The following is a 15354-nucleotide window of genomic DNA, read 5'->3' on the forward strand; positions in this document are numbered from 1 at the left end:
TTGGTTTGAAGTTTATTTAATTCAATTAGGTTAGCTTTGGTCGAATACTGAGTCACTTTTATCTATAACTAGAAATAAAAGTAGACAGCAAGCATTGTATTTCCTACAGGCAGATAACCTAACAATATGTACATGAAGTGTTCTCATAAATACCTAAAGAAATGGTCTGGAATCCCAAAGCATATAGGCAATGATACCAGAGTCCTGTGTTTTAATATCACTAAATTTATTTATATATATTCCCCCCTTTGGTGAATCATGAGGCACTTTTGAACTTTATTACCTTATATACTTCCAGGCCATATTCATAGAAAGTTATATTATAGAGTAATTGGTAATGAATAATTCGTTTTGAAAGTATAATTATAATCTAAAGATATATCTCCATTTACCTAATGGCATTTTAATAAAGTTTTGTTAGTATGATGCAATAGAAGTTACGATCTTTCATAGTTGAAAATTTTCACCAAAATACTAAATGATTGATCAAATACATAATAAATTGCACAAATAAAACTAAGAGCTTAATCTGATCAGCACAAAACACATTTTCTAAGTGAATATGTGATATTTTGAATATTAATTTGCTTATTTATAATTAACATAAATAATTTTATATTTACTTAGAGTCTCAGTATTGTTTACATTATTCTTATGATCCTTTGTGTCTCAGAGTAGATTATTTTTCTTTTAAGAAATGTATTTTCCTATTAAGAATTAAAAAAAAACACACAGGAAATAACATTAAAATGTTTGGAAACAAGGACACATTTCTTTAGGGGTACCAAGTTTATTTTCTACTTGTAATATTTCCAAAGTCAAAGCCATCATATTGACATTCCCTCTACATGGTATAAAGCTAACATATGTTGTTTATGTGGCTGCATATATTTTTACAACCTTATATCTTTATAATTAAAATAAATTGAATCACCATTGTTGCCCAAAGATTTAAATTTCATAAATATGTAATATTTGTTTATATATTCATCAAAAAAATTAAATACAGACAATTGAAGTTAAAAATGTTTAACCAAATATCTGATAATACTGATGAAATTAACAAATGCTATGGAAAATTAGAAGTGGGTAATTGATAAAGAAATCATTTTGCAATGAACATCAAATCTTTAGACATTGTTCACTGATGATGTAAGTACAAACATTCATATTATCAGTCAATAAACAAGATAGGTGTTTTGGAGCCGACACAGTGGCTCAGGCAGTTGGAGCTCCGTGCACCTAATGCTGAAAGCTGCCAGTTCGATTCCCACATGGGCCAGTGGGCTCTCAACCACAAGGTTTCGGTTCAAGTCCTCGACTTCTGCAAGGGATGGTGGGCTCCGTCCCCTGCAACTAAATTGAACATGGTACCTTGAGCTGAGCTACTGCTGAGCTTCCGGATGGCTCAGTTTGTGAATGGCTCAGTTTGTTGGAGCGCTTCCTCTCAACCACAAGGTTGGCGGTTTGACTGCAACTGGACCTGGAACAGAGCTGTGCCCTCCACAACTAAAATTGAAAGAACAATAACTTGACTTTGAAAAAGTCCTGGAAGTACACACTGTTCCCCAATAAAGTCCTATTCCCCTTCCCCAATAAAATCTTTAAAACAACAACAACAACAAAAGATGGGTGTTTTGATATAGACAGAATAAAAACATTATTTCATAGACTCTGTAGCATCTGAAATCCAGAAGAATATTAAAATGATCATGAGTTTAAAGGCCTGCAATACCTGGTCATCTTGGATGTATCTACAGACGAAGCACATACACTAACATAACAGAAATTCACAAAGATTGGGTTAATTTTATTATAAATAATACATCAATCAATGCTCCCTATATCACTATATCATATTACATTTTAGTCAAGAATTGTGCGAAGACATAATAAAAAATAAGTTAATTAAAAAACCGAGCATCCACAGTTCATCTAATTTAGCAACACAGCCTCTACTTAATGGACATCATGAAGACTGTGAAATATCACCTTCCCCACAACAAACAAGTAAGCATTTGCAAATAATTCTATTGAGACTCTTATACAGCTTTAAAATTGGGGTTCATACAATAACACAGCAGCTTTAAGAACTAGACATGATTTTCGTGATATAGAACCCACAGAGAGTCAGGAAAAAAAGGTCACAAATCATCGAATTAATAGAACTTATAAAACTGACACTAATTGATTCTCCTTTAAAAAATTGTGAAATAGATTAAAAATTGTAGACTATGCAAATGTTATTCTGGAGTCTCAATTTCTTTCTTCTATTCTCCCTTTCCCATCCTTTTCACTCTCACATCCCACTCTTTAGGCATGTTTGCTTGCAATGTTCAGGCCCTAACTTTACTCCAGTTATAATATCTTTAAGTCCTCCAACTTAGAGTTTTTCTGTCATTTTCCTTTTCCTTTTTCTATCTCTTTATGAGTAATGAGAAAGTAAGATTTTTAAATGGGATTAAGGTGGAATTTTAGAGACGGAAAAAGAATACATATATTCTAACCTGGAGTAACCATAGCCCTTAAATGTTAACCATACTAAATAATGAACAGTGGGAGGTTTGGGTGAGAAAGGCTGACAAAAGGAATCATAAAATAGTGAACCTGAGACGTGAAACCAATTAGAAAGCTACTCAGAAAAAAACAAAAATTATATCTCATATATGCTCTGAGGAAGGGCTAGATCAGACTAATTTGAAAGATAATAAAGCAGAATAATAAAGGACTTGGTGATCCACTGAAAGAGAGCCAGAAGTATTTTATGTCTCCAGAGACTATCAAGTCTTCATTCATTTCTATCTTTACTTCTCACAAACTGTGCATTTGTTTTCTATCCTGCACAGAAAATCACCATAAAACCAATGGCTTAAAACAATACTCATTTATTATGTCACAGTTTCTATAAGTCAGAAGTTCAGACACAGCTTGCTGGATTATCTGTTCCTAGTCTCAAAAGGCAAAAATCAAGGTATCAGCTAGATAGTGTTCTCATATTAAGATTCATCTAGGAAACGATTGGCTTCCGAGCTCACTCAGGTTGTGGGAAGTTTTCCTTGTGGCTATAGAATTCATGGCAGTTTTCTTCATCAAGGTTTTATCAGGATAATTTTTTGCTTAAGTCTGCAAAAGACTCCTAGTCTTACACAATACAACATAATTGTGTAAGGGACTCTCCCATTCCCTTTGCCATACAATGTAACCTGATTAAGGGATGACTTTCCCATCACTTTTGCCATATTACTGTCTAGAAGCAAGTCACAAATTCCCCCACATTACAGGGGAGGAGATTATACAGGGGTGTCAGTCATTGTTCATCTTAGAATTCTACTTAGTGCAAAAATTATGTCACTCCTGTAAAGAAGAACCCACATCACCACCCTTAAGAACAAAGAAATAATTCTATGTATCATTGTTATGGGTTGAACTGTTCCCCCCAAAATTCACATGTTGAAGTCTTAACACCGAGTACCTCATAATGTAATTATATATGTGGAGATACGGTCTTTAATTAAGTTAATTAAAGTTAATGTAATTAAGTTAAATGTAATTAAGTTAAAATGAAGTCAATAGGTGAGCCCGAATATAATAGGACTGTGTTTTTATAAAAAAGAGGAAATTTTAAAACAGACATATACTGAAAAAAGGTGATGTGAAGACACAGAGAAAAGACTGTCTTCTACAAGTCAAATAGAGAGGCCTCAAAAGAAACAAACCTGGCTAACACTTTGATTTTGGACTACTGCTCTGCAGAATTATCAGAAAATAAACTTATATTGTCGAAGACATCTAGTCTGTAGCTTTTTGTTATGGCAGTCCTAACAAACTAATACAATCAGTTTCCAAGGTGTTGATTTTCTCACACTTTATAGGAAGGCATTTTTTGTGGTAGTAAGTTTGTTTTAATGTGGGCATGGCAGGGCATCATAACTGACTTCCATATTAAATGTAGTCTGTCTCTCTCAATTTTTTTTCTAGATGGAGAGATTAAAATATTTAATAGTATACAATTTTAAAATAGTTTTATAAGTCTTGTGACTGTGTTGAGAGAAATGTACTTTTACACCCCTTAGGAGAAAATGTACAAAAAAATTATTTCAAATTAACACAAGACTTGACCCATGAATTACTCATTGTGTATTTATTGAGTGCTTAAATTACTAGGCTGCTTTTGATGTCTGAGATACATCAGGAACCACAACAGGTGAAAGTTCTTGTAACAATCTAGTGGGAGGAGAGACCCAAAAATATAAGAAATAATTATAAAGTGTGTGGTTAGAAGGTGATAAGCATTGTGTGAAAGCTTTTATAAAATGAAAAATGGGGACATATCCTGAAGATGACAAAGTAGGTAAATGCTGTGCTCACCTCTAGTCAGCACCACATCAATTACAAATAAACTATAGAACAACCACCATTGTGAATTTCCTGAAGTCTAGCTGAATCAAAGCCCTACAACTACAGACATACAAAAGAAGCCACCTAGAGACTGGTAGGAGGGGCAGAGACATAGAATGGGCTGGTCCCACACCCACATGTGACCATCAAAAATCAGGAGGGATATCTCAGTAGCAGAGGTTCTCTCTGGAAGAGCAAGGTGTCCTAGCCCCACACTAGGCTCTCCAGCCCAAGGTTCCAGTGCCAGGAAGAGAATGTCCCATAACTTCTAGCTGTGAAAAACAGTGGAGATTGTGGCTGAGTGAGCCAGAGGTCTGGGTTCTCCTCTTAAAGGGCCTTCCCGTGGACTTGCTGACGGACTCACTTGCTCTGAGCTCTAGTGCTGGGGAAGCAGCTAGAAAGGCAACAGGAACATACAGGGAGGAATTGAGTTGGCTGCCAGCAGGACGAAGGCTAAAGGGGGAGCTTTCCCCCAGACAGAGGAGCTGGCAGAAGCCATTGTTTTTTTATTGAGCCCTTTTTACATGCAGACACAGACAGATGCTACATCTGAGTCTCCATCAAACTGGTTATCACTTATCATTGCCCCACCCTAGTAATTCCCTGAGACGTAACCCCACCCAAGTTTTAGGCATACCCAGGTGGATTCCAGTGGTTTGTTCACATAAATAACCTGTCTTAGGTCCAGCTGTGGACTTTCATAAAATCTCTCAAAGGTTCACAAAGCCCAAACAAGCATCACGTGGCTCAGGAATGTCCTGTATCCCTGGTTGAGAAGCTTTAAGCCCATCACTAGAGACAGCTGTCCTTGATTTGCAGATTGGCCTCTTAAGGCATTTCCAAGTCCAGTACAGGTGGTGACCATCTGTGGATGGATGGCTTTGTGGCTCATAACAGGTGGCCCCAGGCAGGGCCCCGGCTGCTACTAAACTTGGCCTGCAATGGATCTCCTCCCAAAACACCCCAGGGCCAACATACCTCGTGGTCAAATTTGGACCAAACAGGAGGATCACCCAGTCACCTCCAAGGACAGACTGGACAGGAATCAGAGTCCTGCTAAAGCAAACCCTGCTCTATAGGGTCAGCTCTTGCACCACAGCTACTCCACTGTAGTCATCATGGCCAGTCCTCACAATAAATCAGCCTGAGGATCAATCCCTCCTATTGATATGCAAAGAGCAACCAAAGCTTAACTATAACAGGAAGGCACACACAACACACAGAAATGACACACCTGGAGCACCCAGCTCTGTTGACCAGGGAGAGTGCATCACTGGTCCCACAGGATAGCTAGTATATATGGCCACTCTCCTAAGACTGGAGGGCATAGCCATCCCACCTAATACATAGAAACAAACACAGGGGACAGCCAAAATTGGGAGACAAAGAAACATGTCCCAAGTAAAAGAACAGAACAAAGCTCCAGAAAAAGAACTAAACAAAATGGACACAAGCAATCTACCAGGTGCAGAGTTCAAAACACTGGATATGAGGATTCTCAGTGATCTCAGGGAGAACATCAACAAAGAGTTGGAAAACATAAAAACAGAGATAGAAAACATTAAAAAGGACCAGTCAGAAATATTATAAATAATACAATAAAATAGTTAAAAAAAATATGTTACAGGGAATCAATAGCATATTAGATGAAGCAGATGATCAAACCAGTGACTTAGAAGATAAGGTAGCAGAAAACATCCAATCAGAACAGCAAAAAGAAAAAAAATAATTCAACAAAATGAGGATAGTTTAAGGGGCCTCTTGGACAACATCAAGTGTACCAACATTCACATCATAGGGGTTCCAGAAGGAGAAGAGAGAGAAGAAGGAATTTAAAACCTATTTGAAGAAATAATTATGTAAAGCTTCCCTAACTTGGCAAAGGAAATAGACGCACAAGCCCAGGAAATACAGAGTCCAAAACAAGATAATCCCAAAGAGGCCCACACCCAAAAACATCATAATTAAAATGCCAAAGGTTAAAGACAAAGAGAGAATCTTAAAAGCAACAAAAGCAATTATTTACCTACAAGGGAATTCCCATAAGACTGTCAGCTGATTTCTCAACAGAAACTTTATTGGCCAGAAGGGATTCACAGGAAATATTCAAAGTGATGAAAAGCTAGTATCTACAACAAGATTACTCTACCCAGCAAAGCTATCATTTAGAATTAAAGGAGAGATAAACAGCTTCTCAGATAAGAAAAAGCTAAAGGAGTTCATCACCATCAAACCAGTATTAGAAGGAATCTTAGAGGGATTTAAGAAAAAAAAAATCAATAATGATTAATAAAATGGTAATAACTACGAGGTGTGATCAAAACATATGGTAAATGCGTAAATAAAACAAAATTATTACAGTATAAAACATATTGCCATTAATCCCCCTTAAAATATTACCCCTTTGGAGCATGTTGAGGGGGATTGATGGCAATATGTCTTTTACTGCAATACATTTTTTTTTATTTAAACATTCACTGCATTTTTTATCACACTTCTCATATCTCTCAACAATTACTTTAAGTGGATTAAATTCTCCAATCAAAAGATACGGTGGCTGAATGGATAAAAAAACCCAAGAGCCTTATGGATGCTGCGTACAAGAGAGTCACGTGAGATCAAAAGGCACACAAAGACTGACTGTAAGGGATGGGAAAAAGATATTTCAGGAAAATGAAAAAAAGCTGTGGCAACAATACTTACACCAGACAAAATAGACTTTAAAACAAAGGCTATAACAGGAGACAAAGAAGGACCTAGTAATCCCACTTCTGGGTATTTATCTCAAGAAACCCAAGATTCTACTTTGAGGGGATGAATGCATCCATATGTTCATTGCAATATTGTTTATAGTGGCCAAGATGTGGAAGCAGCCTGGGTGCCCACCAATGGAAGAATGGATAGAGTATATATATGTGTTTGTGTGTGTGTCTGTGTGTGTGTGTATTTTACATTTATATTCATAATATTTATATTTGTAACATTCATGTTTATATATACTGCTTAGCCATGGATGGGAATGGGTTCTCGCCATATGCAGAGACATGGATGTACCTGGAGGGTATTGTGCTGAGTTGAGTATGTCAGACAGAGAAAGACAGATGCAATGTGATTTTGCTTGTATGTGGAATCTAAAGAACGTAATAAACAAAAAAAACAGAAACAAACTCACAGATGCAGAGAATGTTTTGATGGTTGCCAGATGGGAGGAGCTTGAGGATGAATGAAAGATGGGAAGGGATTGAGAAGTATAAATGTGTTGTTACACAGTAGTTAGGGGGATGTAAGATATAGCAAGGAACATAGTCAATAATATTTTAATAACAATGTTTGATGCCAGATGGCTACTATATTTATTGGGGTGATAGGGAGGTTTGGGAGCAGGGTGAAAAAGGTAACAGGATTTAAAAGTACAGATTGGTGGTTGCAAAATAGTGATGGAGATGCCAAGTAAAGCTTACAGAATATGGGCAATAATGTGGTAATGAATGTGCATGTTTCCAGGTAAGTGCTAGACCAGTTATGGGGGTCACTTTTTAAATTATATAAATGTCTAACCATTGTACTGTATACCTGAAGTTAATATAAAACAATATTGAATGTCAAAATAAATTAATAAATAGTAAAAAACAAATTTGGACATATTCTTTTGAGGTACATGGATAAACTAACTACACTAACCAAAGGCTGTAGCAGGTATGGAAATTCTTCATATTGTATGAGAGAGAAGAAAGAGAGGAGAGAGAGAGAGAGAGAGAGAGAGAGAGAGAGAGAGAGAGAGAGAGAGAGAGAGAGAGAGGAAGAGAGGAAGAAAGAAGGAAAAGTAGAATGTAGTTCAGGGGTGTAGACTGAAATGTCAGACATTTTCATTGTGGATGGTCATGGTAGGACTAGAAGTTGGTATTTAAAAACAGACTTACTTACAGAGGGTGAGGAAGTGACCTTCCATAATTTGCAGGGAAACAGACTCACTGCAGAAGAAACTGGTAATACACACAAAGGCCCTGAGGCCAGGCATCTTGAAAAGGAGCAAGAAAGCTTCTGTGGAGAAAGTAGAGTTATTAACTGGAGATTACTATGAGATGAATTGTTCTAAGTAAAATGATACAGCTTTGGAAGATTTTGAGCAGAATCATAATATCTTGGTTATCAGATTGAGGTTACATTGTAGGGAGCAAGAGTAGAAGCCAAGGACCATTGAGGAGGCTGTAGCAGTAATCTAGGTGAGAGAGGGTGGTAGCCTGGAGAGCTGGAAGCTGTGGAGGTCTTCAAAAGGAATATAGTCTATTGTACACCACTTATACTTAAATAATACATATACGTATATACATATATAATACATATACATATATATTTTGATATGCATGTATAAACAAATATATATATAAATTTGATATCAAATATATCCAGACCATATATAGATACAGATGATAGATACTGATATGGATATAATTTTAAAGCAATACACAGTAAGATTTTTTTCTCCAAATTCATTCTACAAATAGACTTGAAAAAGTAAATAAAGATGTACGTAGAAAGATATGCACTAGATAATGTTTAGTAATAGAAAACACCTAAAAATAGCCTACCAACAGATGTCTACTTAAAAAAAAATTCTGCTAGATCAATACAATCAAATTCAACAGTCATTTTAAAAGGTAAGGTAGGACTATAGGTGCTAATATGAAAAAAGGCACGTGACATCTACACACATGAAAAATGTAAATAGTAGGACAGGTATATATTATAATTTTCCTAAAAATGAAAAACATTTTATAAAAATATAAAATATTGTATGTGGTTAGAATTTCTTAAACTAGTTAACATGGCGGAATAGAATTAAAGTTAGGAAATTGAAAGTATTTTGTTTTTTATTCTATATCCTTTGCTACAGTGATATTTATAAACTATGATGTGTTAATTTGATAACAATATTAATTATTAAATATACTATTTTTTAAGGAACAGATAGTACTTAAATTTTCTCCCAGTATGAGAATCTTTGACCTTAACTCACATACAAAATTGATAATGGTAAGCAGGGGATCAATGATCACCCTAAAACTGAGTATTCATTCCAGTAAACAAAAACTTTTAGTATCACATAAACTAAAGGTACTACAGTGTTAATAGGGGAAAATTCACTATGAAAACAATAATCAGGAGCAAACATAAACTAAAGACAATAAGTATTTGGTTCTGCTTGTCCATGACGTGAAGAATGCAGTAAATAAAGCACAACTTTTTCTTTCAAAGTTGTGCAATGGCTGCTCATTAGAACTCTTAGAATAAAATTATCTATAAAAATTAAGGAATTAAATTTTTAACAGAAATTTCCCCCATGAGGAGCTTCTGACACTATCCCCCCCACCCCCACCCCATAGGCTGATTCTCACTTTTCCATCAGTTCCAGACTTATAGCTTCTTATTTCAGGCTGGCAGTTTGCACTTGCCTTGCTTTCTGATTTCCAAGTTACTACTCTCTTCTTCCAAATAGGTTGTTCAGAAAGTTCTGAAAGAAATAATTTCTCCCTTGGATTACAACATTCTCATTTCTAGGTGATTTCACAGAAACACATAGATGCCGATCCCCAGTTTTTGTTTTTTTATAAATTCCTATTATTGATCTGGCACTGTTATAACTTGTTTGTATACTCTAGATCTTACATTTTGCTTAGTTAGGTAGATGCCAGTTATAATAAAGTCCATTAATGACAATCTTTTTTGATGACTTTTTTAACAATAAACATTAAAAACATGCTATGAATAAGATAGCCACTGATATCTGAATGTGATCGATTTGACCTGGTGTTTTAGCTTGCTATTGCTGTACAAAGTGCGACAAATTGTGTGGCTTACACAACAGAAATTTATTTTCTCATAGTTGTGGAGATTAAAAGTTTGAGATCAAGACGTTGGCAAGATTGGTTTCTTCTGAAGGTCATAAGGGAAGTATCTGTTTCAGGCCACTCTCTTTGGCTTATGGATGGTGTTTTTTCTCTTTGTCTTCACATGTTCTTCTCTGTGTATGTTTCTGTATCCATTTTCTTCTCTTAAAAGAACACCAGTCACACTGGATTAGGGTTTACCCAATGAGCTAATTTTAATTTATTTGCCTCTTTAAAGCCCAATGTCCAAGTACAGTCTGAGGTACTGAGGGTTAGGACTTCAATATATGAATTTGGGGGTTGACACAATTCAGCCCATAAAACCTGGGATTTACCTGCAATATCAAATTTGTTACCACAAAATAAAAATAGCATGTAAAAAGTAAAGTTTGGAGTGGCATTAATAACTTTAAGGTTTTTATCTGATGATCAGAGTCGTGATACCCAGACACACTCTAGCAATAAAGCCATGTTGCTAAAGCACTAGTCAATCAATTCAACAGTTATTATTTCTCATACACATGTTTTCCTAACCTCAAAAAAGGTGTCATCTCAGAACATGCAGTGTTTTAGACAAGTCTTGTTCTTTGGGGAGCAGGGGGATAAATAATGTGTATGGTACCAGTAGAAAATGCTCAATGTAGGAATGAATTTTTTCTTCTACTTTCACCAATTCACAATCTCAAATATTTAATTTAATTTTTGATTCCTACAGTTCAGACTCAATTTGCACCTTACCTTCCTTTTTTAAGAAACAGCCATCGAGAACTTTTCAGTGTATACACAATCCCTATCATGGGATTAATAATATATCAAATTATCGTTTTAACAAAATATTATGTTCTCCTACAGTATCTGTTCTTGTTCCCATTATGAACATTAATAGACACAGTGGAGATGAGTTGTATCAGTTTCCTATTGCTGCTGTAACAAATTTTCATAAACTTTGTGATTAAAAATAACAAAATATTTTTTTCTTATAGTTCTTAAATCACCAGTCCAAATGGGTCTCACTGGGCTTAAATCAAGGTGTCAGCAGGATTATGTTTCTTCTGCAGTTTATAGAGGTGAGAGAATCCACATCCTCACTTTTTCTAGCTTCTAAAACCTACTTCGTTGCCCTTCTATCTTCAAAGGCAGCAATGGCCTATTCAGTCTTTCTCACGTGGCATCACGCTGACATTGACTTTCCTACCACTTTGGGAATACATGGGGTCAACCCAGATAACTCAAGATAATCTCCACATCTCAAAGTCTGTGGACTAGCAATGATACATCTATTTGCCACCTTAAATTTTTCTTGTCTTGTGATGTATCATAGTCACAGGTTCAGAGGATTGGAACGTGTACATATTTGGAGTAAAGGTATGGGTCATTCTGCCTACTACAGGCTGTGAACCTAGGACTGTCTGATTATAGATGCTAAATAGAGACATGTTAAACACTGTAAGTAAAGAGTAAGTACTTAATAATTAGGTGCTATTATTGTTATCATCATTACTGTCATTATCTTGTGAGGTCGACCAGTACTGGGTAATGAAGATTCGATAAGGTGGTCAGAAGTCAATAAAATGGTCAGGATGGAGTCATCACCATTTCCAGTCTGGCTACATGGCTACATAAAATAGAGGAAGCAGCATTTGCATTGATACTGCTTGTAAGAAATCAAAGGTGGTCTGAATTTTTGAACAAATGTTCACTGCAGACAAATATGTAGAACAGTAAATACAAGCAGAATTTTCAAATAGCAACTGCTAAATATAGGGCAGTTTTTGCATGATAGAACCCAGAAGGTTCCTTCACAGATGCCATAGCAATGCTGATGAAGAAAGCACATGAGCAGACTCAGCTTCACTCTTCAGCATGGTTTTTCCCACCATCCCATAAACAGAACTGGGTGCTTGACAGTCAGGAATACTGGAGGCCGAGTAGCTGCCAAACATGTCTGAGTCTCAGTGCCCAGAGGAGGACTATGAAGATACTGAGGCACGTCTTTCTATCTCTCAAGTCTGTGATTAAAGTTTGTAAACCAAAACTTATGTTTTTATTCATATGCCATAGTTCTGGTCTTTTGCTGTTCCTACTAATCAACCTGAATGATCAATGGAGTTTTGCCATGAATTGATTCTCCAAAGAATAGTAGTAGTCCACATGTATCTATAACCATGAAATTCAATCAAGGATATAATTTCAGATGTTTGAAAAAAAAAAGAATTCTATAAACAATTTGCTTTATGTATTCTTACTTAAAGATATTTACATCATATAAAAGCCTCATTAAATTTATTTAAAAATCACTGAATCCTCTCCTATGTTTGTTTTTTAATTCAGTAAATTACTTTTATGGAGCATTAGGAAAAGTTTAAAGTATGCATAAAAGTACAAAACCAATATAAGTTAAAAAGGACTCTTAAAAGTTAAAAAAAAAATAGTAAAAGTAAACTTTTCGCAGCATTTCTAAAACACCCATTTTATCCTAGCAGTTGGTGAATTCTTGCTTATTCAAATCTACAGAAAAAAAAAATTACACTTTTTTGCTTGAAAAAATGTGAGAAATTCTAGCCCAAAAAGGTACTTGTCATGAAGTTATATACAACTGAAAATACGAGCTAAGAATAGCAGTACCATCTGAACCATAATTACAGTGCACTGTTATAATCTGAATCTACAGTAATTTCTAGAAATAATTATTTTTTAAGAAGTGAAAACTAACTTTAATATTTTAAACCTAGCCTAACTCTTAAGGAATATTAAGGAGCCAACTCTTTTAAAGTTACTTTTTGTAAAGTTAGTTTATTTTAGATTTATGAGCCAGAGTTGAGCCAAGCTGAACAACAATTTATAGGAATATCTGAATTACAAATATAGAGTTAATTTTAAAGGCATCTAAAATGTTTAATATTCTGAACTTACCCGTAACTTGGGTAGCTGGCAAAGCCTCCATTTTATAGGTAGAAAAAAAAAGGTGTTTTATTTTATTTTCTTATTGTTATTTTTTATTTTATTGGTGAACATTGGGGAACAGTGTATTTCTCCAGGGCCCATCAGCTCCAAGTTGCTGTCTTTCAGTCTAGTTGTGGAGGGCACAGCTCAGCTCCAAGTCCAGTTGTCATTTTCAATTTATAGTTGCAGGGGGCACAGCCCACCATCCCATGAAGGAAATGAACCGGCAACCTTATTGTTGAGAGATCATGCTCTAACCAAATGAGCCATGCGCCACCCAGAAAACTTTTTACATATTAATGTTAAATCCTTTTCATCAACCAAATATTTCTCTGATGATTAATTATTATCAATAATCATTAACAAAATATGAACAGCTAACATCTATAAATATATATTACATATATATGTTTCAGACGCTATTTTAGGCACTTAAAATATATTGCCTAATTAAAATCTCATAATAATTATACGAGGTAAATATTTTGCTTTGAAAATTAGGAAACAAGTTCAAGAAGATTAAATATTACTTAGCCTTATTCAATTTTGATCTTTTAAAAATATTATTGTGAGACTTTACATTTAGGTTATGCAGTTTTAGGAAAGATTTTCTAATTGTGATTTTATTTTATTTTATTTTATTTTAATTAAATTTATTAGGGTGACAATGGTTAGCAAAATTATACAGGTTTCAAGTATACAACTCTGTAATACATTATCTATATATCACATTGTGTGCTCACCACCCAGAGTCAATTTTCCTTCTGTCACCATATATTTGACCCCCTTTACCCTGTTCTACCATCCTCTCCTCTTCCCCAGGAAAGGTTTTCTATGGCTGAGAGATATGGTGTAAAGAAAACAACATCAAAAGTTTGGCCTTCCTTAGATAGAAGGGTCTTTAGCGAAGAAAATTAAAAAAAAACTCAACAAAAAATAACTTTCTAATTTAAAGTTTGTGATAAACACACCTAGCATTAATCTAATAGAATCAAACTCTCCAAATACAGCCCAGTTATTGCTCTTTCTATTATGAAGTCCTTTATGTTCAGATTGCACCACCATTTTCCAAGTTTTACACAGGCAACATAGATGATCCTTGCACTTCACCTTGTTGCTGTCTCCAACTTTACCTAAATCAAATCCAACTGAATATGGACTTTGATTTCCGGAAATTCTAGTCAACCCAAAGAATTAAGGGTATTTGATGGAGCTAAATAAAAAGGTTAGTAAACATGGGCAATTGTAAGTTTACCAAAAATTAAAGCCCCATGTTAATTTTTCAAAATGGAATAAGCAAATACTAATCGTTAACATAAATATTATATATACTCTTAGGAGAATGCCTCTCAAATTATTGTATCATAATTCTCAACAAATTCAGGTATTTTTACTTAATCAGTATCTCTAATTATTGCATTAATTTTGGGAATAATTTCTAATAATTTTCTTTATATCACTTAACTATTTTTAATCTCACAAATGTATTTTGCATCCTATGATTTATTCATGTTAATCATATTCTTTCAGTAGTATCTTGGGTTTGCAATTTTCACCTGAAAGGAGTGCTGTCCAGGTAGCATTGGGAAATGTAAAGCCTCAACTAGTGCAGAATCACACAGCTTTTGCTCCTTTGTGAAAATATTCAAATTAGTAACAATGCACCTTTTATACTCAATTTAACTCAATATTTTATTCATTATTACACTGAAAATTTTATTATCTAATCACATGAGATAAATTAAAATTTTGTATGTTTGGATTTTGTCATATACCAGGGATTCTCAACTCTAGCTACACATTAGAATCATCTGGGAACCATTTAAAAATATTGATTATCCTGCCTTCACGCCAGAACAATTGACTTAGACCCTCAGGGGTTGAGGCCCAGGGTATCTTTATAGTTGATTTAAGAAGATTGAGATTTGAGAACTGGAAACTTCATAAATTAAATTTACATGAAATGGGGATTAGGGTGTTCTTTTAAATTAATTCCACTAATATTTTCTGATTGGATGTCTTTTGTGCATTAAAGTTGGTGAAACAAATCTCTGAATAGTGCCTTATTTAGTTGTTTTTGTCCTAGATATTCAATGAATTTTCAAAATCTTTGGAGGACACATAA

Source organism: Rhinolophus hipposideros, assembly GCF_964194185.1.
Source record: "Rhinolophus hipposideros genome assembly, chromosome: 2".
NCBI classification, from domain to species: Eukaryota; Metazoa; Chordata; class Mammalia; order Chiroptera; family Rhinolophidae; genus Rhinolophus; species Rhinolophus hipposideros.